Raw genomic sequence first — 21323 nt, 5'->3', positions numbered from 1 at the left:
GTGTCTATATCATAACAGCTGCTGGTAGCGGATCATTTATAGCCTTTTTCTCACAGCAGCTGAAATAATTAAACTTATCATTTTGATGGCGGATTTTAATCCAGAAAGATCCAAATGACAATCATCAGTGACAACTGCGTAGTCAAAAAGCAAAAGGCTTCAGACTGTTGAATGGCTACAGAAATTGAAATCTACAGGTAATGCTAATACACACACTAAATACACATAGTCACACAATGCTGATGTTGTTAACATTAACAATTTGAGAACAATATAACAGTAATAATAATTTGCACGGTTTGGTATGATCAGAGCTAAGCGATCGTTAGATTTAATCATCATTGGCATCACGATTTATTGTAGGCCTAATGCCTTTTTCCTCAGTTGGTCAGAACAAAAGTGGCAGAAATGTTACTTACTTGTTCAGATGATATTTTCCAGTGAAAATTCTTATATTGGTCATACTTTCAAGACATAGAATCTGTGATTCTGAAGTACAGTATCCACACCGGTGCGGTGACTGACAGCAAGCATTAGATTCATCCGCGCTGACGAGCTGTGCCGACGCACAACGCACGTACAGATAACTGTTCCGCATATGACTGCAATTGCAGGTTTCAAACAAGAGATGGCGACAAAGAGGAAAAATCACGGACTGCAGCTTTAAGTTAATCTTTAAAAACAGTAAATTTTTAGACCCTCTGATAGCAATCCTAGGGATTAAACCAGTTGTGTTACACAGTAGGAAAAAGATGTATTTATTACAGATATTACTGATAGCAGCCAAGAAAGCCATTACAATAAAGTGGCTTAAAAATGAGTCACCAAACCAAGCTTAATGGCTAACAATTTTGAGAAATATTTACACTATGGAAATAATTACTTATTCGTTGAGATTACACAGGGAACTTTTTATTGAAAGATGGGCACCATTAATGACGGTGATGGAGGACCATTAGAACTAACTGGTTATATTTGCCAGGGGAACTTGAATACAACCCATGTTTTGTTTTAAGTTGATGTTTGTTTTGTTCAAATTGTTTGCTTTAAATTTTGTTAATGATTTTCTTATTTCTTCTTTTCCTTGTATTTTTGGACATATTTTTTTGTGGAATTGATCATACATGTAAGGATGCGTGAATGTTATGATCCCCTGTAAAGGATATTGTTTCTGTGTGCAAGTAATTGTTGTAAAAGGAGATCTGAAGAACATTCAAAAAGTAACAAAAAAAACAGTAAATTTTTAACAAAATTGTTACATATTATTATATTTTTATGCTTCATAGAAAGCGATGAAATTACTACATTCAAGGTCCAGAAAAGTAGTGAAGACATCGTTAAAATAGTCAACGTGACTACAGTGGTTTAACCTTAATGTTAAGAAGAGATGAGAATACTTTTTGTGTGCAAAAACAAAACAAAAATAATGACTTTATTCAACAATATCTTCCCTTCTGTATCATTCCCCAATGCAATTTACGTTGCAGCGCTTCCAGGTTCTACGTCAGAATGCCAGCTCAGTATTGGCCGAGTCAACGTAACAAAGTGACGTGTGATTGGCCATTTATTATCGAAAATAAGCAGTAGATATTATTTTTTTTATCTGTCAAAATGAAGAAAAGCCTCATGAATCATTCCCCCAATGCTTTTAAAATTTGGTAAATGAGCACAGCCTCTGATGCATTATGTAACTACCGCTCTACATTTTGCACAGGTAAGTAGAGATAAATACAATGCAGCTAAAGAACATCCAGATATTATCTGGATATGGAATGCATGTTAATGTCAGGTGTAAATGGGCCAAAGAGAAAGGACAGACTATGTGATTGTGCCCTTTGACACACACAGCAGGGGGCAGAAACACAAACTGTATATCTGTGGCCTTTTCAAGAACATTAGATACAATCTCACAGCTAACTGATAAGCACCAGGTTAAAGAAGCTCTGGCTCTGCCGTGCAGGTACAATTACAGACTGATTCCATATAACTGCTTGGGGAGGTTTACATACCCTTTTAGATTTGCATTGTACAATCAAGATACAAACATAACTGGGAACAGGTGAAAAAAAAACAAATATAAGAAAAGCAGAAAGAATGTTTAGCATATCTTTCAATCTTTCTAAGGAATATGTGAACAAGCCTTATTTAAAAGCAAAATACAGGAAAGTAATGGACAATTAGACACAGACAGGCACGTACGCACACACACTGCGGTTGATGAGACCTACATGACTGCATTATTCTCATGTGTATACTGAGGAAAAACACTCAAGCATCACTAAACCAAATACAGTGGAAGATGTGTCAACAAACCTCAAGGTTTCTGGAATCCCTTATTCCACAGAAGAGCCTGGGGAGGAATCACACTGTTATGTCAGTATAAGGACTGACTAAGAACAGGAGATCGTTTTGGTTGTTTTAAAACTGTTTACAGAATTACAAAATTTTCATTGCCAGCATTATTTCAAAATAAGAGATAAGGCCATGCATACACAGTGATTGCATGACAAAGGAGTATGGTTATGCATAAAGCAGAGTGCTAAAATCATATTGATGGTGCAAATAAAGCCAGGGACACACTTAACGACTAGCTAAACCATTCTAAGACTGAGCTCAACACACCAAGACAGTTTCCTTAGGCTAAAGCAGATTTAAATACTTACACGAGGAATATAAACAAACACAGACTGAACGCAACTGGCTCTGACTCAGCATGTTTGGGCATGATCAGTCTAAAGTATCTTAAGTATCAAATTACATTCATAATCGGCCTTACAATCATTAAGTGTCTAACTCTTAAAAAGGGTCAAAACTATTAAATATCAAATACTAGGGAATAGAAAAAATAGAACCTGACAAAACAGGATGTCAACTATATTTGGCGGTTCATTATATGTGACCCTGTCTGGACCACAAAACCAGTCAAAAGTCGCATGGGTATATTTGTAGCAATAGAAAAAAAATTCTATTATGCCAAAAATCATTAGGATATTAAACTAAAGATCATGTTGCATGAAGATATTTTGTAAATTTCCTACCGTAAATATATCAAAAATGTATTTTTGTGAGTGGATAAGCATTGCTAAGGACTTAATTTGGACAACTTTAAAGGCGATTTTCTCAATATTTCGATTTTTTTGCACCCTCAGATTCTACATTTTCAAATAGTTGTTTCTCGGCTTCATTTAGGTCTGGTTTCACAGACAAGGCTTAGATAAAGCCAGGATTAGGCCTTAGTTAAATTAGGACTTTTTAAAATGTGTAAAAAAACATTACTGCGGTGCATCTTAAGATATTTTAAGATATATCAGTGCAACTTGCTTTCAGTTAAAACAGCTCAAACATGCATTTTAGTCTGGGACTAGGCGTAAGCCTCGTCTGTGAAACCGGACACTTGAACAAAAGGAGATTATGTTGTACATTTTTCAAATACAATGACAGAAACCCACGCATAAATCCCGGTCTTACTGCACACTCATGGTGGAATTTCTAGGGATGAGAGTGATGTGTATGACTGTAGCATGTCGATACGCTGCATAACTGGAGTTCTGATGCATATCCCCTGATGACAAAAGACCCCTGTCTTTATCTCAATACACAGAGAGATCACAAAGCCTGAGCTATAAAATTAAGTCAAGGATTACAAAGGATGCATGATGTGGAGTCTGTAAGCAGACTAATTCACCTCACAAATGCACAGTAATCTCGGCTTTCATCGAAAGATGACAACGGCAGGAATAAAAGACTTATGCTTCAGTACGTGTGCAATCACACACAACTCTTGTTTATACAAAATACCAGGGTGGTGATTGCGAGCTTTGTTCTAGTTCACTGCTGATCAGAATAACATCTTGCAAGAAATTAATGTGCAGAGCTGAAGTCTGAACAGCAAAATCTAGGAAAACAAATGGCCTATCACGGGCATGCCGAACATTAAAATTTGATTAAGACAAACAGACATCCTGTTGCATTATGCAGGATCTGAATTCATTTTCATATAGCTCTATATTAAATCGTGAGACTAACTTGTAACTAATTATATTAATGGGATAAAGCTAGCCCTTTGCAATAAGGTTTGTTAACATTAGTTAATGCGTTATACAATGAATAGCAATTGTTAACAGAAATCATTAATCCAGGTTATTGTTCATTTAGAGATTTATTGTTAATTCATGTTCTTTCACAATACATTATCCTATGTTAATTTATACAACTTAAAATGTTAAAATGACAATAACAATCAAAAGTGCTTTAAAAACCTTATTACCTTACTACTTAACCTTATTATAAAGTGTTACCGATAATTTCAATGTTTATTTGGGTTTGTAATGTCTGAAAGTGTCCCAACTACACTTACTTTCAAGGGTTTGTTTGCTGTCTTTCACGCAGTCTCTTCAAAATTCTTGCCTCCTTACATTGACATGGCACGTTGTTACACTCCAGTTCTCTGTGCTTCTCTCCCACCCTCAGAAATATGTGACAGGAGCACAACAAAGGTCCTCATCAACTCTCTTTTTGTGCCCCCGCCCCACCTTCTCTCGCGTCTCTCTGATTGTCTCTCAAGTCTCTGACAGTAGTAAACACTACGGCTTCACTCACGCTCCACAAGCAGAGAAGAGGAACTAGAGGTGAGATGTGTGAGTGTGTGTTTGCATATGCACAGAGGAGGAGGAGTGCTACGCTACAACACAGTATTCTCTAGTGTCTTTTATTGCTGAATCAGAGTTAACCCAAAGCAGAGGTGACATTGCTGCAATTTCCCCCTGGCTATGAGACAAGTCTGCACACAACAAAGAGGATAAAACATTGCTGCGTGTTGTGTTCCTCTAAAGTCAACATGAACATTTTTCTTTGCACAATTTACTGGTCCTTACCAAATACCATTTTGTGGCTCTTTATTGTGTCTTGACAGATCGCTGTAGCGCCTCATGAATGAACATCAGAAGGAATGTTGTTTCAACCGCGGAAAGACATCTGTACATACCAATTTTCCAAGTTTAAGTCCACCGACATTAATCTACTAACTACCCTGACTGCTTTATTGGACAAAACAGCAGATTCGGCATTATGATTGGTTAGATCACCTGTCAATCAAACTCCCAGCAAAGGGTCAACTGGCAACTCTGAGGTGGGTAATTGGATAATGCTAATCAATAATAACAATTTAGGCATTTTTTAGCAGACCCACATTCAGGTCCGGCTACATTCTAGTATGTAACACCCACTTTTCACAATCCACTGCATTCCCGATGGATAAAATCAAGTCCCGCCCTACATTTTTTCTTTGCTGAACATCCTGTTTCACACAGAAACACTTTTTTGTAATGCAAGAATCAATCCACTCACAGAATCCTAGAATATTGCATTACAGTCATTTTTTCTTAATCATGAAAATTTATGTAATTTAAATTGCACATCACATAATTTAACTGAAGCTAAAATGGTCAAATTGAACATTTAATTTTCTTTGTGTTTTCTGTCGTCCTTCAGTTAATAATTTAACAGCTAACTGAGCTATTTGGAAAACCACTTTTAATCAGAACAATAGAGCGCTATACTACAATGTTACATCACGGAGATAAAAAAGGGTCGCAAACATCGACTTTAATGATAATGTAACAGTGAGAAGGGAATGGGCATTTAAAAAGAAACACATTTTGGATGCTTTTCAAATCTGATAAGCTTATAAACACAACTGTCAGACCTGTGAAGAAAGATGGAGTGTAGTAGTGCTGATGTTGTACAAAATGAATCTGCCACTGCTGTAGTCATATTTAGTAAGAATGATGGTGTCAAATTAATATTCATATAGCTGTCTGCAAGACACTGTTCTGAAAGAGATGATGTCTCTAGTAAAATATTCACAAAGAGACTACCACAAACTGTCTGCACTCACAGCTCAACCCCTTTGGTCAGCATATTTCACAACATACTGACTGACAGATCAGTCTAATTCTTCCTTGCATTTTAATAAAGGCTGATTATGTGTTATCAGTTTAACACACTCACACAGAGACACAGGAAGCTCGCTGCATCTTCTCTCACACTCACCAGGAGCGACTGAGCACGGCTGAAGTGCTGCCAGTAGATGTATAACCTCTGAATTATTCTCTCACATCCAGATCTCAGCGGCCCCTGTGACTGGCTGGCTATGGTGCACTAAATATGATAAATACTGCATCTAGTAGCTTACATTTGGAGAGCAGCCACTTAATTGGCAATTAAAGCAGAAAAGAAATGCCTGTTGTACTCTACACTCAGTATAGAGATAGAGCTATGCAGTAAGACCAGTAAAGCAGCTGAATTTAACCACATTGTTCTATTCCCCATGAATGACCGTTTCATGGCATTCCTAGTTGGCAATACTTCTAGAAATCCTTCAAGCACAGTAGAATCAATACGGTCAATGAGGATTACATTTACAGAGGCAGAAGGGACAGCAATCTGGTGTGTGTTACAGAACCAATCCAACAGGTCAATGGCATGTAATGTATCCTAGTATTGTTTTATAACCCCAGATAATTTAGACCAATCCCTATACTATCTTCCACTCCCTAAAGTCTGGACTGAAATCAGTTTTATTTCATAAACCCTTCTGTACAAGTGACATAAATCAGGGTGTGCAAAAGCAACCTAAAACATCGGTTTGCACACACAAAGACATAATGGGGGTTTTCACATTATATAATTAACAATTTTTCAGTGATTTTCTTTTTAAAGGTGCCATCGAATTGAAAATTGAATTTACCTCGGCATAGTTGAATAACAAGAGTTTAGTACATGGAAATGTCATACAGTGAGTCTCAAACTCCATTGTTTCCTCCTTCTTATATAAATCTCATTTGTTTAAAAGACCTCCGAAGAACAGGCGAATCTCAACATAACACCAACTGTTACGTAACAGTCAGGATCATTAATATGTACGCCCCCAATATTTGCATATGCCAGCCCATGATCGAGGCATTACACAAGGGCAGGACGTCTGGATGTGCACATCTGAATCATCAGACTAGGTAAGCAAGCAAGGACAACAGTGAAAAATGGCAGATGGAGCAATAATAACTGACATGATCCATGATAACATGATACTTTTAGTGATATTTGTAAATTGTCTTTCTAAATGTTTCATTAGCATGTTGCTAATGTACTGTTAAATGTGGTTAAAGTTACCATAGTTTATTACTGTATTCACGGAGACAAGACTGTCGTTATTTTCATTTTTAAACACTTGCAGTCTGTATAATGCATAAACACATAAACACTTTATAAATCTCTCCAACTGTGTAGCATTAGCCATTAGCCACAGAGCACAGCCTCAAATTCATTCAGAATCAAATGTAAACATCCAAATAAGTACCATACTTACGCGATTAGACATGTTGCATGACGAACACTTTGTAAAGATCCATTTTGAGGGTTATATTAGCTGTGTAAACTTTATTTATGCTGGCAAGGCAAGCGTGAGCTCCGGGGGAGGGGAGCGTGAGCATTTAAAGGGGCCGCAGCCTAAATCGGCTTATATTTAATGATGCTCCAAAATAGGCAGTTAAAAAAAATTATTTAAAAAAATCTATGGGGTATTTTGAGCTGAAACTTCACAGACACATTCAGAGGACACCTTAGACTTATATTACATCTTTTAAAAAATCGTTCGATGGCACCTTTAAAAAATCTAATTATTATCATAAATTATAAATGGTATTAAAGGGGACCTGTTACGCCCCTTTTTATGAGATGTAATATCTTTAAATGCAAATAAGCTGCTGCTCCTCAACCCCCTATCCAGAAGAGGGTGGAGCCTTTACAGCTCGTGCCTCGGATACTAACCAAAAACTAACAAAACATCTGTTTGGTTTTGATTATGTCACGCTCACGTGACATTGCAGTTCTTTGTCATAATGAAAGTTATTATTTGCATGCATTTTAATGCCATATCACTTTAAACTTCTGATATATGGTTTTCTGAGCGCACAATTCTGAAGCACGTGCACAGAAAGCTGGCTGTCAGACGGCACGCATCTTGTGAGTATTAAACTAAGCTCTCTTTCACATCTTATTGCACTTAAACTGTCAAATACACACAATGTTATGTCAAAAACACACAAAGTTCACAAACACAGTCAATTATGTTTGTGAAAGTAAACAGCAGGGAAATAAATTGCATATTAGATATATTAGATCTGTATATTAGATCTGTTTTAAAGTGACAGCAGCCTAAATTTACTGCTGTATATGCTGCACTGCTATTAACATGAATCAAACAACAAAAGAAAAACAGAAAAGCACTTATTAAATTAAAGGTCCCGTTTTTCGTGTTTTTTTGAAGCTTTGATTGTGTTTCTAGTGTGCAATATAACATGTGTTCATGTTTCGCGTGTAAAAAAACACAGTATTTTTCACATAATTTACTTATCTGTATACAGCTGTTTCCACTGTCATAAAAACGGGCTGATGACTTCCTTGTTCTATGAAGTCCCTCCTTCAGAAATACGTAACGAGTTCTGATTGTGCCAGCGGTTCCTGTGTTGTGATTCGACAGCAGCTTAGCGAACCTCGCCCGGAAAGGTCACGCCTCTTACCATAACGTGAAGATGCACGCGCTCAGTGTTATTGTAAACATGTCTTTAATTTTACCCTATCAATTTGAGCCGGAATCAGACCCAGTGATTGGACTGCGGGATGAAAACAACAGCGTTTCGACGACATGGCGACAAACACACTCTACAAACGCAACTCTTGTGTATTCCTGTGGGCGGAGGTTAGTCAAAAAACTGTTTTAGTGACGTCATTAAAGAAGGAAGTAGAGGGATGTAGTCCAAACTGGCCGTTCGATGTAGGCGACTTTTGTTAAATAAAATATCTCGCTTGGCATTGAACTTTGAGCTTTAAAATTTTACAGATTTTATTTATACTCTAACAACAACATTACACACTAACTAAAGTTTGAAACATGGGATCACGAAGAACGGGACCTTTAAGGTTTTTGATAAAAACATTCCAGGATTATTCTCCTTATAGTGAACTTCAACGGACCTCTAACAGTTGAAGGTCAAAATTACAGTTTCAGTGCAGCTTCAAAGGGCTTTAAATGATACCAGACAAGGAATAAGGGTCTTATCTAGCGAAACAATCGGTCATTTTCTAAAAAAAAAAATTAAAATGTATATGCTTTATAAACACAAAAGCTCGCTTTGCGCTTCTGCCAGACCGAATTCCGTATTCTTCAAAAAGCTTACATTGTATGTTCTACACCTTCCCTATTCAACTTACGGAACTAAAGCAGCGGCAGTTCCATTTTTCCATAAGTTGAATAGGGAAGTTGTAGGGCATACAGTGTAAGCTTATTGAAGAGTACGGAAGGCAGTCTGCCGGAAAGAGAACTAATCCTTTAATAAGAATACATTTCTTATTTGAATGCTGCTGTTAAATTCTCTGGCGGGGAAATAAACATGGCGGACTGTGTAAAGCTCACTCAGGGGAGGAGCTAATATGGCAGATTCTGTCACCAGTCTTGGGCGGGACCTGTTCCAATATAACGTTACACTGGAGCACATTCCTTAACGACTTGTTTTGAGACACTAGCTGCGTCTCATTTCAAAGGCTGCATCCTCCGGAAGTCACATTTGAAGGCTGCATACGTCATCAAGAAGGTCTTTTTTTTAAGAAAAGTAAACTTATTAAAATTGACTGTGATTCCTTGTGAGGTGTAAAATACTGTAATTTCTTTCTTACTTTGCAATCTAACGGTTACCTTTCTTAAAGGAATAGTTCACCTAGAAATGAAAATTCTATCATCATTTACTCACCGTCAAGTTGTTCAAAATCTGTATAATTTTCTTTGTTCTGTTGAACACAAAGGAAGATATTTTGAATAATGTGTTAAACTGAACAGTTTTGGGGCACCATTGACTTCCATAGTAGTTTTTTTTTCCTACTATGGAAGTCAATGGTGCCCCAAAGTGACCTGGTTACAAACTTTCGTCAAAATATCTTCCTTTGTGTTCAACAGAACAAAGAAATTTATGCAGATTTGGAACAACTCGAGGGTGAGTAAATGATGATAGAATTTTCACTTTTGGGTGAACTATCCCTTTAAATGAGACAGCCTCGATGACATATGCAGCCTTCAGATATGACCTTCGGAGGACGCAGCCTTTGAAATGAGATGCAGTGACTGTTTCAGATTTATGAGGAAAATAACAAACAGAGTGGATGGATTTTTACCACAGTATGATGGTTGTGTACACACACTACAGACAAATATGTTCAAAAACTATGAAATTTTGCATAATAGGTCCCCTTTAAAAAGAAAATAAATGCTCCCTGTTTGAGTACACTGCCCCTTCAGAAGACTATATGCAAAAATTAAATAAACAATAAAAACATGTTCCACTATTTCAGAGCTTACGAACTACCAAACTCCAAAACACAGATACCAGTTTAAGCTGCATTTTCAAGCAGGGTGGGCAATAGTTTAGTGTGAGCGAGAACATTCAGACTGAATTTAACTGTAATAAAATCAACTGAATAAAATTTAACTGAATAAAACTGTAACAAAGTAAACTATACTATGCTTCAGGCATCCCTTGACTCTATCTTCTTGCTGAATTGCTTGTATTGATTACAGTCTTGTTTCATTCAAGTGGCTGGAGATTTTTCTTTTTACTGAAGGTCATCTGAAGTGCAAAAACTTTTATTCAAATTATTCAAATGTATGGAAAAATTTTCTTCATCCTCCCCATAAAAATCAATACGTAACCACACCCTAAATTAGTATACAATACATCCAGTGTTGTCAGCTGTATCACACTTCAACCACTCTTGTTTCGTTATCTTCTTTACTAGGTTAAATGTGCCAATTTTTTTTAAAAGCTAGCTACTTTATAACTTTCTTGAAGTCATAAAATTGTGAATTTAATTATATTCAAATCATATGTTTTACCTCGCTGCTAAATGCCAACAACTATTTGTTTTTTGACGTCATTATAACGTAACAGAATATTAAAAGAAATTATCGGGCTATAAAGAAATAACTATAATGTTTAACGGTTCGTGTCCATTTATCGGGCTTCAGTTCTTGCACAACCTGTGACTCGTGGAAAAACACAAGCGTTGTTTCTGGCTACATTACTCGACTATACCATAGTGAATATAGTGCAATCAGGGTGACAGAAGGGGGCTCTCAGAGTAAGAAACCGCCCATTCGCCTCTCCACACTAAAGTAACCAACTGCATTGTTCAAGCAGCACTGCAACAGTGTTCACGCCAAGTGCCTCGCTTGACCACTGCCGATGCAGATAACCGAAACAAAACACTGTCTGTCACCATCTCCATGCTGACATGATAACTGTACTCACCTATCAACTTGGTCGCGTGTCTTTTGTTCAACAATCTCCCGATCACAGCTCCAGCATTTTGAAGTTGCTTTCGATTTGGCTCAATCCGAAGACACTCGAATCAATCTGTTTTGATGTTTAAAAAAAGTTTCACTTCCAAAATCGAGCTGTCAAAGATCCTCGGCGTGTATCGACGCTTCAGGAGCGTGTAGTGAGTGACAGCTGGCTTCATCAATGTCACTGCTGTCTGTCGCTCACGGGTCTATCCGAGCGAGCATGTTTCTGCCTCTAATTGTGTTGAATTGTGTTCGGGTTTTATGGCGCGACGGAATCTCCGCATCATTTCAGTCTCTTGTGAGTCAGTTTGATGGCATATATCTGCCCCATCCCTCTCTCTCTCTCTCTCTCTCTCTCTCTCTCTCTCTCTCTCTTGCGCTCTCTCTCTCTCTTCCGCACTGCTGACAGATCCCCGACCGATCCAGCGCTGCTTCAAACACTACAGCCCGTCACATGCTCACTGTCTTCAGCTCCCGTTTACGAGCGGCGCTACAGATCAGTCAAGTGAATTACGCGGAATTTAATTGCGTCTCTTATCATGTGCAACATTACCACGCTAACAGAAAGCTTGGATGAACTTCACGATCCATCAAACATTTCCCTTTCTTTTACTATGTTCGGGTCCTAAAGCCCGCCGGGTTCATGGCACACTAGTCTCAGCTTCAGACGGCACGCCCACAGATCGCATTATTCACCCTGGTGTTGTTCTAATGTAACGGGTAGGCATATATAACAAGCAAAGTAGGCTACATAACATAAAAAAAAAAAAATTTCAGGAAAATATCAGTTCTGCTCTTGTTCATAATTACCCGTAGTGTTGTAAAACGAGGACATTGTCATGTCACCATTATGCCAGGCACACATTTAACGACTAGCTAAAATATTCTAAGACTGTGCTCAACACACAGCGATTGTTTCCTGCGACTGAAGCAGATTTTAATACTTACACACGAGATTTAAACACCGACTGTAATCGCCGACTGAACGCAACTGGCTCTGACTGGACGCGTTTGAGCACGATCAGTCATAAGTATCAATTTACATTCATAATCGTCCTTACAATCGTTAATCATGTCCTTGGCTTTAGTGTCTCAATAGCCGCTTTTCCACTGTCGGGCCAGTGTGATCTAAAAACCTGATCACCTCCCTTGATCAAATGTCACACAACCCAACCCATTTCAGCGCGTAGACCATCACCTGACTACGATTAGCTCCGCCTTTCACCTCGGCCGCGCCTCAAGCCCCACTCACTAAAAAATGTTGAGTTAAAAATAACCCAACAAGTAACCCAACTATGGGTTAACATAGCACCTTCCCAACTGTGGGTTATTTTTAACCCAATGGTTGGGTTAAAAGCCAGTTGGGTTAAAACAATAACCCAACAGTTGGGTTAAAAATAACCCACAGTTGGGAAGGTGCTATGTTAACCCATAGTTGGGTTACTTGTTGGGTTATTTACTAACTATGACTATTAACTTTTATTCATGACATTATTTTAATATATAGAATACACTTTGTTTTCTAGATTGTTTATTTGTATAAAATAATATGTTTTAACAAATATATTTTAAATTACAAATGAAATATTGTGGAGCCATTTAATGTAAATATAAGTGTAGTATTATCAAAACACAAGTGTAAATCAATTCAAAACCTACACAAACATGTACAGAGTAAACTCAAAACATAAATAAAATATGTATACAAAACACAAAAATTCAAAATGAACACTATTTAAATATTATTACACTATTTTTTAACTAATCTTATGGTAATCACTACTAATTTAGTAGTAGGCCTAATTATACTAAAGCATACACAAAAGTGTGCAGTAAATATTAAATTCAAAACGTATAAATTTTTTGAGGTCCACAGTGAGGTCGGCCACAGGTAGGAATAATGGAATAGGACTCCGGTTCTATTTTGTGGGTCAACACTGTACATTGTATGCATTGATGTGTTGTAAACATACCTTAAGTAATAAAACCACAAATATGTTGGACCTAATGATGATGATCAAAGTTCTTAAGGAGACAGCAGTGTTGAAGGAACCCCTCTTAATAGTCAACATTTGAAGTGGATCCAAAAAAAAATATGTATATACATAAAAAACTTGGGAGTTCTCTTTGTCCTCAAGGCATCAAGTCATGTGGATCCTGGCTTGTCTCACTGCTCAGGTAATGCATTGTATTAGTGCCAACCTTCAAAGAATAAATAAAGTTTAGTTGGCATGCACTGTGACAACATAAGCAATGTAAAATTATGTAAAAGTTACACTGAAGCAGTGCTGTACTGAATTAAAATATAGTCACTGCATTACACCTGCTGTTAAAGGGTTAGCCCCCCCCCCCCCCCCCTTTATGTAAATGTAAAATTTTACATTTTACATAAAGGGGGAGGGGGGTCTAATGCTATTTCTTGTATTCTGACTTATTTACACTGTTAAAGAGTTGTATTCTCATGCTAAACATGCCCAAAATTTCAAAACACAAGTTGGATGTATGACGGATTCACTATTTCTGGTTTCGGATAGTTTTTTTCGAGCATGGCCCTTTATCGTATCCCTTATCATGTAATAAAGGACGGAATTCCTTGTATGGGCACTTCTCTCTGATAAGCAAGAGCACGCCCATCAACGCATTTCGTTCGGGTTACGGAAGCTAAAAGATTTTTCAACAGTGGTCACCAAAGAAGTGTGTTTTTGGTTGTGATGGAAAGACTGCCTTTTTCAGCTTCCCAAAGAGCACAGCGTTAAGGGAACATTGGATGAAGTTTCAGGGCTCGACAATAAGGACTAGGTGAACGATGCTCGGGACAGTAGACGGAACGGTCACTTGTCTGATCGGGCCAGTGTTGTGGGGTATGCGATATATATCGTCTATGTCTATGATATCGCAATTGTTGATTTAACGATCTGAAATTATCAAGTATGTCCCTCAATTTACAAAACCAAACCAAAACACACCCATTGAGCGCACGCATGCAATATGTGACGTAGTCTAGTAACAGTTAGGTTAGACTAGTGCGCGTGCATATTTAGAGTGTACGCTTTCACTGCGCGTGGTTTAGTCTATTAAAATGCCTTTAGAATGACCCAGAATTCAAGGTAAGGGGCAAAAATGCTCCAGTATATCCTTTATATTTATATCACTTAATATAGTTAACCAATATTACACAGCGCCATTTTTCTCCAAATATCAACAATTACAAATGTGATATTGATTTTATTCAGCGTACAGTTTAATGAACAATAACTTAATATCAATGGACTTTCATTTTAGACACTAAATCGCCTGTTTCACTCCATTTCGCCAACGAAAATAGTTCCAAACAAAGTCCACACAATTGTTTTGATTCTCTGAGCAACACTTCCTGAATTGATCAGCCGTTTGAATGAATCGGTTGAATCCAGTTGAATCTCAATGACTCGCTCTTTAGCAGGGACTTGCTGCCACCTACTGGCGGGTTTAATTTCAGGTTTAAAGTGTCTTTTCATTTTTTAAATAATTTCAAATAACCCTTCTGGGCCTTAAAAATTTTAGTTGCGTGGACTCTTAATGGAGGGACAGAAATTTCTTTAAATATCTTTATAAAGATTTTGATTTGCGTTCCAAAGATGAGTGAAGGTCTTATAGTTGTGGAACAACATGAGGGTGAGAAATTAAAGGGATAGTTCACCCAAAAATTAAAATTTGATGTTTATCTGCTTACCCCCAGCGCATCCAAGATGTAGGTGACTTTGTTTCTTCACTAGAACACAAATGATGATTTTTAACTGCAACTGCTGCCGTCTGTCAGTGGTATAATGCAAGTCAGCGGGAACTTGGACTATAAGAGTAAATAAAACACGACAGACAAATCCAAATTAAACCCTACGGCTCGTGACGACACATTGATGTCTTAAGACACGAAACGATCAGTTTGTGTGAGAAACCGAACAGTATTTATATTATTTTTTACCTCTAATACACCACTATGTCCAACTGCATTCATCACTCGATTCGTTTGGTCTGATCGCGCTCTGACAGCGGCAGTGATGTCTCGCGCATATACTTCAATGAGAGCGAGACATCACTGCCGTTGTCAGAGCGCGATCAGACCAAACGAATCGAGTGGTGTATTAGAGGTAAAAAATTATATAAATACTGTTCGGTTTCTCGCACAAACCGATCGTTTCTTGTCTTAGGACATCAATGTATCGTCACGAGCTGCAGGGTTTAATTTGGACTTGTCTAAGCAAGTTTTATTTACTCTTATTGTAGAAGTTCCCATCCACTAGCATTATTTGGCTGACAGACGGCAACGGTTGGAGTTAAAAATCATCATTTGTGTTCTAGTGAAGAAACAAAGACACCTACATCTTGGATGCGCTGGGGGTAAGCAGATAAACATCAAATTTTCATTTTTGGGTGAACTATCCCTTTAATGACAGCATTTTCATTTTTGGGTAAACTAACACATTAACAAGCAGAATCAATATGTACAGAGCAGTGTAATTTATCAAAGCTAATTTTGTAGTGTTGCTTTTACTTTCATAGTTTCTCCATGACCATCTTTGAAAGACAAGTTTAAAAAAATTGTATTTATACCACATGTGTGTGGACAAATTTCACAAGCATGACATGGTCAATACATTTTTTCCCAAAATAAAACAACCCTTCACGATTCTGAACATCATTAAACTCAGCATTCCATTTCTTCAATAGTTTTTGTTCCAAAGGATCAAATCCATGCAGTTTGCTGAGGAACACCTCAGCAAACTGTCTGAAGTACGTCTAATGAACACATTAGCTTGGCTGTGAGGACTTGCATTCTTTTGATACAAAATCGTTGTCGGTCATTAAACAACTTGGATTCTGTTTAAATTAAAACATAATGTATTAAAATGAAGGAAGACAACTGAGAAAAAAACAAAACAAGAGTAATAAACTGTACCCCAGTGTTTCCCAAACAACCTGGTTCTGTAGTAGCCCTAGCACTGGACATTTTGTCTCTCTAATCCTGATTCCTCCAAGGCCGTAAAAGGGTGTCAGATAAGGAAGACATCAAAAATGTGTATTGCTGGGGATAATCTAGGACCAGTTGAGAACCACTGTCATCCAGCAGCATAAAACTTTCATCCACTTCTTGTTCTGTTACAATAAAACAGAAAAATGAAATATTGTCAGTATTTTAAAAAAGTTGTCACTTATTTAAATAGCTTACCTTCAAATGTTTCCATTAAATAGCAGGTTGTTGTAGTCTTTGCTTCACAAATTATTCCATTTGTCTAAAACACAAGTATAAACACATTTAGTACAACACAAATGCAAGAACTAACATAACGTTAGCTTCATAAGAAATAATAGTACAAAGATGCTTCAGATACCCCTGTAATACATTTACATGCATTACTATATAGAACATGCATTATTAATATACCACATTTCTGCAAATACCAGATTTGCAGTTAGTGTTACTACAGTAAATCTAATAAACAGTAGGTTATTTATCGATAACTACTCATGAACTAATCGTTCATTGGTTGCACAACGTTTTTCCAGGTTTTGCATAGAAGCTGTTGGGAATATTGCGCTTTTTCATCTTACAATATCTTAGATTTTAGCGAATTCAAACAGCACTGTTGTGGTGCCGTATGATCGAGGATCGAGGACCGAGCTCGCGCTCATAGACAGTAAAAGAAGCTCGCGCTGCGTAGGCCGAGCTGATAAACGGTCCGTGCGGCGCGGCTCGGCTCGTCTCAAACGGCACTTTCGTTCCGCATTTCTAAAAGACCTGTACAAAAAAAGTACTTTTTTAAAGTCTGAAGCTCAAATTTAGTTGTCATATTATGAAAGATTATCACGAAGACCGTAAAACATGCGTAATATTGGATAGTGATTGCTGAGACCTACTCTTCCTTAGTAAAAATATAAAATTCAGTTTTAGAATATAACGTTACGTAAGTTAATGTTTCACTACACAATACCTAATGTTATAAAAGTTTTATATACGAAAACGACATGGCTTACCTTCATAATCAGGCTGCAGCAGCTTCTTTCCGTTGACTGTCCCGTTAAATTTTGAACCGTCACGGGATCCGCATTTAACCCAACAGATGGGTTATTAATAAAAATAACCCAACGATTTTAAAAATGACCCAACATTTTTGGTAAATAACCCAACCTAGTGACCCAATATGTGTAACCCAACGGTTGGGTTAATAAAATAACCCAACGTTTTTTACTGTGCAGCTGGCCCGCTTTGGACCAAGGTTTTCGGCGGGCCGAAAAACCCGTGCCTTTGGCACCAAGGAAGCACCGAAGAGGCACGATCAAGCCCCGGAAGTGACAGTGGAAACGCAACCGGCCCTGCTGGCCCGCACTAGCACGCCCGCCTTTGGCCCGGCAGTGGAAACACGGCTAATCAGTGGTGTAGTCGGGGCGATACGCACGCATACGCCGTATGCTTACTTTTTGCTCAGGGCTGTTTGCGTATTACAACTTCTAAGGATCAGTATTTGCGTATACCCACTTGTTTTTTGCTTCGAAAGTCCATAAAATATTGTCCTGTTAGCTTCCCCTTTAACTGTGTGTCCAATGCTGTTGTGTAAACTCGCGATTCGTTGATGTAATTGGTGCATGAGCACTTCTGTCATACCTTGTCCCGCTCATAGTCGGCTAAAAACCAGGCTTCACAGTGCGTGTTCGCGCTGCAGTGAGAGAACTCCGATCAACGCCGCTCGGTGTTTTGAGCCGTGCATTGAGCGCATTTCTCTCACTGCAGCGGTCTCGGCGTGAGAAACATGGTGGTGAGTAAATAAGACTATTAATTAATTATATAGCCTACATAATGCGTTTTCCAAGTTTCCGTACGAACTGAAAAGACCATCAGCGCAACTGAAGCCTTGTTTATAATGCATTAGTGGTGCGGGAATCATAAACATACTAGGCTAACTTTACTCTCTGAATCTTATCAAGCTCCAAAAGTTTGATAAGATTTCCATTCCGACACTGATGATAAAATGTGCGATCCATTTGAATTCTATTGAGAGTTAAACACTTTAAAACGCTATAGAGAAAGTCAAACATGTTTCTATAGGCTATGTGTAGGTTGCTATTTTTCATAACAAATGCTATGATAATGGAAAATGATATAGTTTGACTTCTTATGGCACACTGAAGTAGAAAATTCTGTCAAACTGATATTACATGTATATAAATAATACAAAACTGAGTTTACAGAGGTTACCGGGGAAACAACTCTATTTCTGCTGTTCCATATGCGCCACCTACCGACAGAGAGTGGTTTAAATTTTCATTCAGCCTGACTACTGTTTTTGTTTGTTTGTGAAACTCATGACCACATTTTTAAAATGTTAATAAATTAAATTTTGAATAATTGACTTTTTTAACACCCTTTTGAATAAAATGAAACTTTAATTTCAGATATATAATTTTTTTTTTTTTTTACAGTGAATATAATTCCAAAGCAGCATGTTTAAATAATAGTCAAACTGTAAAGCAATAAAAATGTCAACCAATTTTAGAATGCACTGTATATATTTGTTTTTAATGAAACATGTTACTAGTGAACAACAACATAAAACACATTTACTGGCATGTTTATGTTTATGTTTATGTTTTTTTTTTTTTTTTGTCGGTTTTTTTTGGGAGGGGGGGGGGTCTGGGTAATAGTACACCACTTATTTTTTTAGGACTACACCACTGCGGCTAATGTGTATGAGCCAGGGTCCTTACTGTCCTTAACCGTGCCGTGACCAAATTCGTGTGCACAATATACCGATTCACGACCTAGGGAGCTAGGGAACTGATTGAAATGCACCATATGAAAGGTACTCAGAATTTTCATGATTTCAAAAAAAAATCTTTTTTTTTTTTCCATATACAGTATAGCCTATATACATCTCTAGATATACATATATAGACACACACCTTATTTTCAACAAGTACGTAAACTATTTCCTGTGAATGTGTGAGACTTTGATTCAACTATTTGCACTACAAACCAGTTAGTTTATGATTATGATAATAAATTACAATGATATGATGAACAAATACCAGTTTTCCAATATCATGCAGTATAATAGTCTGTTTTTGTACAGCTAAAATAACAAAGTGGCTGACACTGTAAGTCTGCATGTAGTACTACATGTCATCTGCGTATTCGTGTAAACACAAAATGAGCACAGAAAGTATACTGAAAAAATAGTAAGCGTTTATGGCACAATGGTATCCTGAACATAGCACCGATAATCTCTCACCCCCTTATAATATTGTAAGATTATATGAAAGGAAACCTGATTTAAAGCTGTATTGCTTTTAACTTGGAAGGTTAGGTAGCTGAACAAACAACGTTATGCTCGAGTGTCTATCAATTTGAGAGGCAGTTGCATCATGCCCCATGGGTAATGACAAGTGAGTTCATTTATTCAAAGGTCAAACCCATCTGTTCCTTTTACTTTTGCCTATTACAGACTAATCCGAGTCTACAAGATGGTCTGATGTAAGTAATGGGCGAAGTAAGTTAGCGTGTACATATGCCAGCGGGAATAGAGGCTGTGTTGCATAGGTACCATTATGCTGAGTAAGGAGCTTCTAAGGAAAATCCTTGTCTTTGGGGGAGAGTTTGGAGATCATCATCACAGCACTTGTCATGCTGCTCTAGGTGAAGAGAGGACACACGTAATCAAATGCACCACTTCCTAATGATGATTACACACACACACACACACACACACACATCTAATCCAAAATGAATTCACTTTTACACACAAGATGTTTCAAACACATGTGCACATACACAAGGACTCATTATGGAGCTACTGTGCAGTTTTCCTTTTTGCTGCCCTTTTTTCTCTCACCTTTTATCATCAATAGTGTATCCTTGAGCTCCATTCAGTCTTTTCACAATAACACTCTGAATGTCTGCTGTTGAGTTTGCTATGACTCATACCAATAATTTACACCAATGCTTTTAATATGCTCTTACTGCCACCAAATCGAGGAGAGAGAAAGAGGTAATAGGCAGAGAAACAAGAGATAGATAAGGAGGTAGAAAAAATGGGGGAGAGAAGGAAAGTGGGATTGGGTGGCAAAGTGATTTATCAAGCTGAAGGAAGAAGAAATCAAAAGCGGATCCTTAAGCCTCGAGCACAACAGTGACAAACAGGCAGCTTTAGAAACCTCTATTTAATGTATGTCTGAACATTGAGAGAGAGGAGAAGAAAATGCAATATGATGGGATTATTGCGTCATTTCTCAGTGCAGGCTCACAAATTAGCATAAACTAGCCCTTCATTTTTATGTCCAAAAAGCCATCTTTTTTATTACTATTACAATGCCAATACTGAAGCATTACATGAGTATGATAATGTTTAACAGTGAGATCCATATATGATCAAATGCACATTATAAAATATGGTTTCCACAAATGGACATGATACTGACACAAAACCTCTTTTTTGAAAAACAAAGCTTCATTTTAATATGTGCTGAAAAAATAAATAATTTGCAGTTCAGTAAGTGAGTAATATGTTGATTGTGTAAATGCTCTGACTGGTTCAGTTCAGTGAAAGACTAATTCAAACCAGTAACTTGTCTTTTTGAACTTTTAATTAATAGATCCAGAATTCGTTCAGGAATCAGACTTGGTCATGTTGTATGGCTATGTTTTCAATTCACTATAAAGAACCTGCTCATTAAACTTGTTTGTGAATTGGACCACACAGTCATTCATTCGGGAATCAGGCTACACTGGTTGCACTGCATGTTTTTTGATTCACTAAAAAGAACCGGCTCGTAAAAGTAATTAGTTTGGGAATCGGAATACACTGGTTGCACTATATGTTTTAAATCACTAAAAAGAACCAACTCATAAGATGGGGGTGTGGGGGGTGTGGGGGGGGGGGGGGGGAATCGGGAATCGTAC

The 21323-nt window shown here is 37.6% G+C and overlaps 1 protein-coding gene across 3 annotated transcripts in view; it reads right to left on the bottom strand.

Annotated features, from left to right (window-relative positions):
* Positions 1-12028, bottom strand: part of camkk1a (calcium/calmodulin-dependent protein kinase kinase 1, alpha a) — a 103175-nt gene extending 91147 nt beyond the window's left edge. The window contains exon 1 of one of the 3 annotated variants that reach the window (XM_048187839.1): positions 11358-12028. The gene's annotated coding sequence lies outside the window, so the exon portion shown is untranslated. Of the gene's footprint in view, positions 1-4357; positions 5419-11357 lie in introns of those variants that run through there. The other 2 variants (XM_048187841.1, XM_048187840.1) reach the window with 2 other exon arrangements.
* Positions 12029-21323: the final 9295 nt, after the last annotated feature.

Source organism: Megalobrama amblycephala, linkage group LG4 (assembly GCF_018812025.1).
Source record: "Megalobrama amblycephala isolate DHTTF-2021 linkage group LG4, ASM1881202v1, whole genome shotgun sequence".
NCBI lineage: Eukaryota > Metazoa > Chordata > Actinopteri > Cypriniformes > Xenocyprididae > Megalobrama > Megalobrama amblycephala.
Note: the sequence above shows the minus strand (reverse complement) of the source record. Positions and strands in the feature narration are given on the sequence as shown.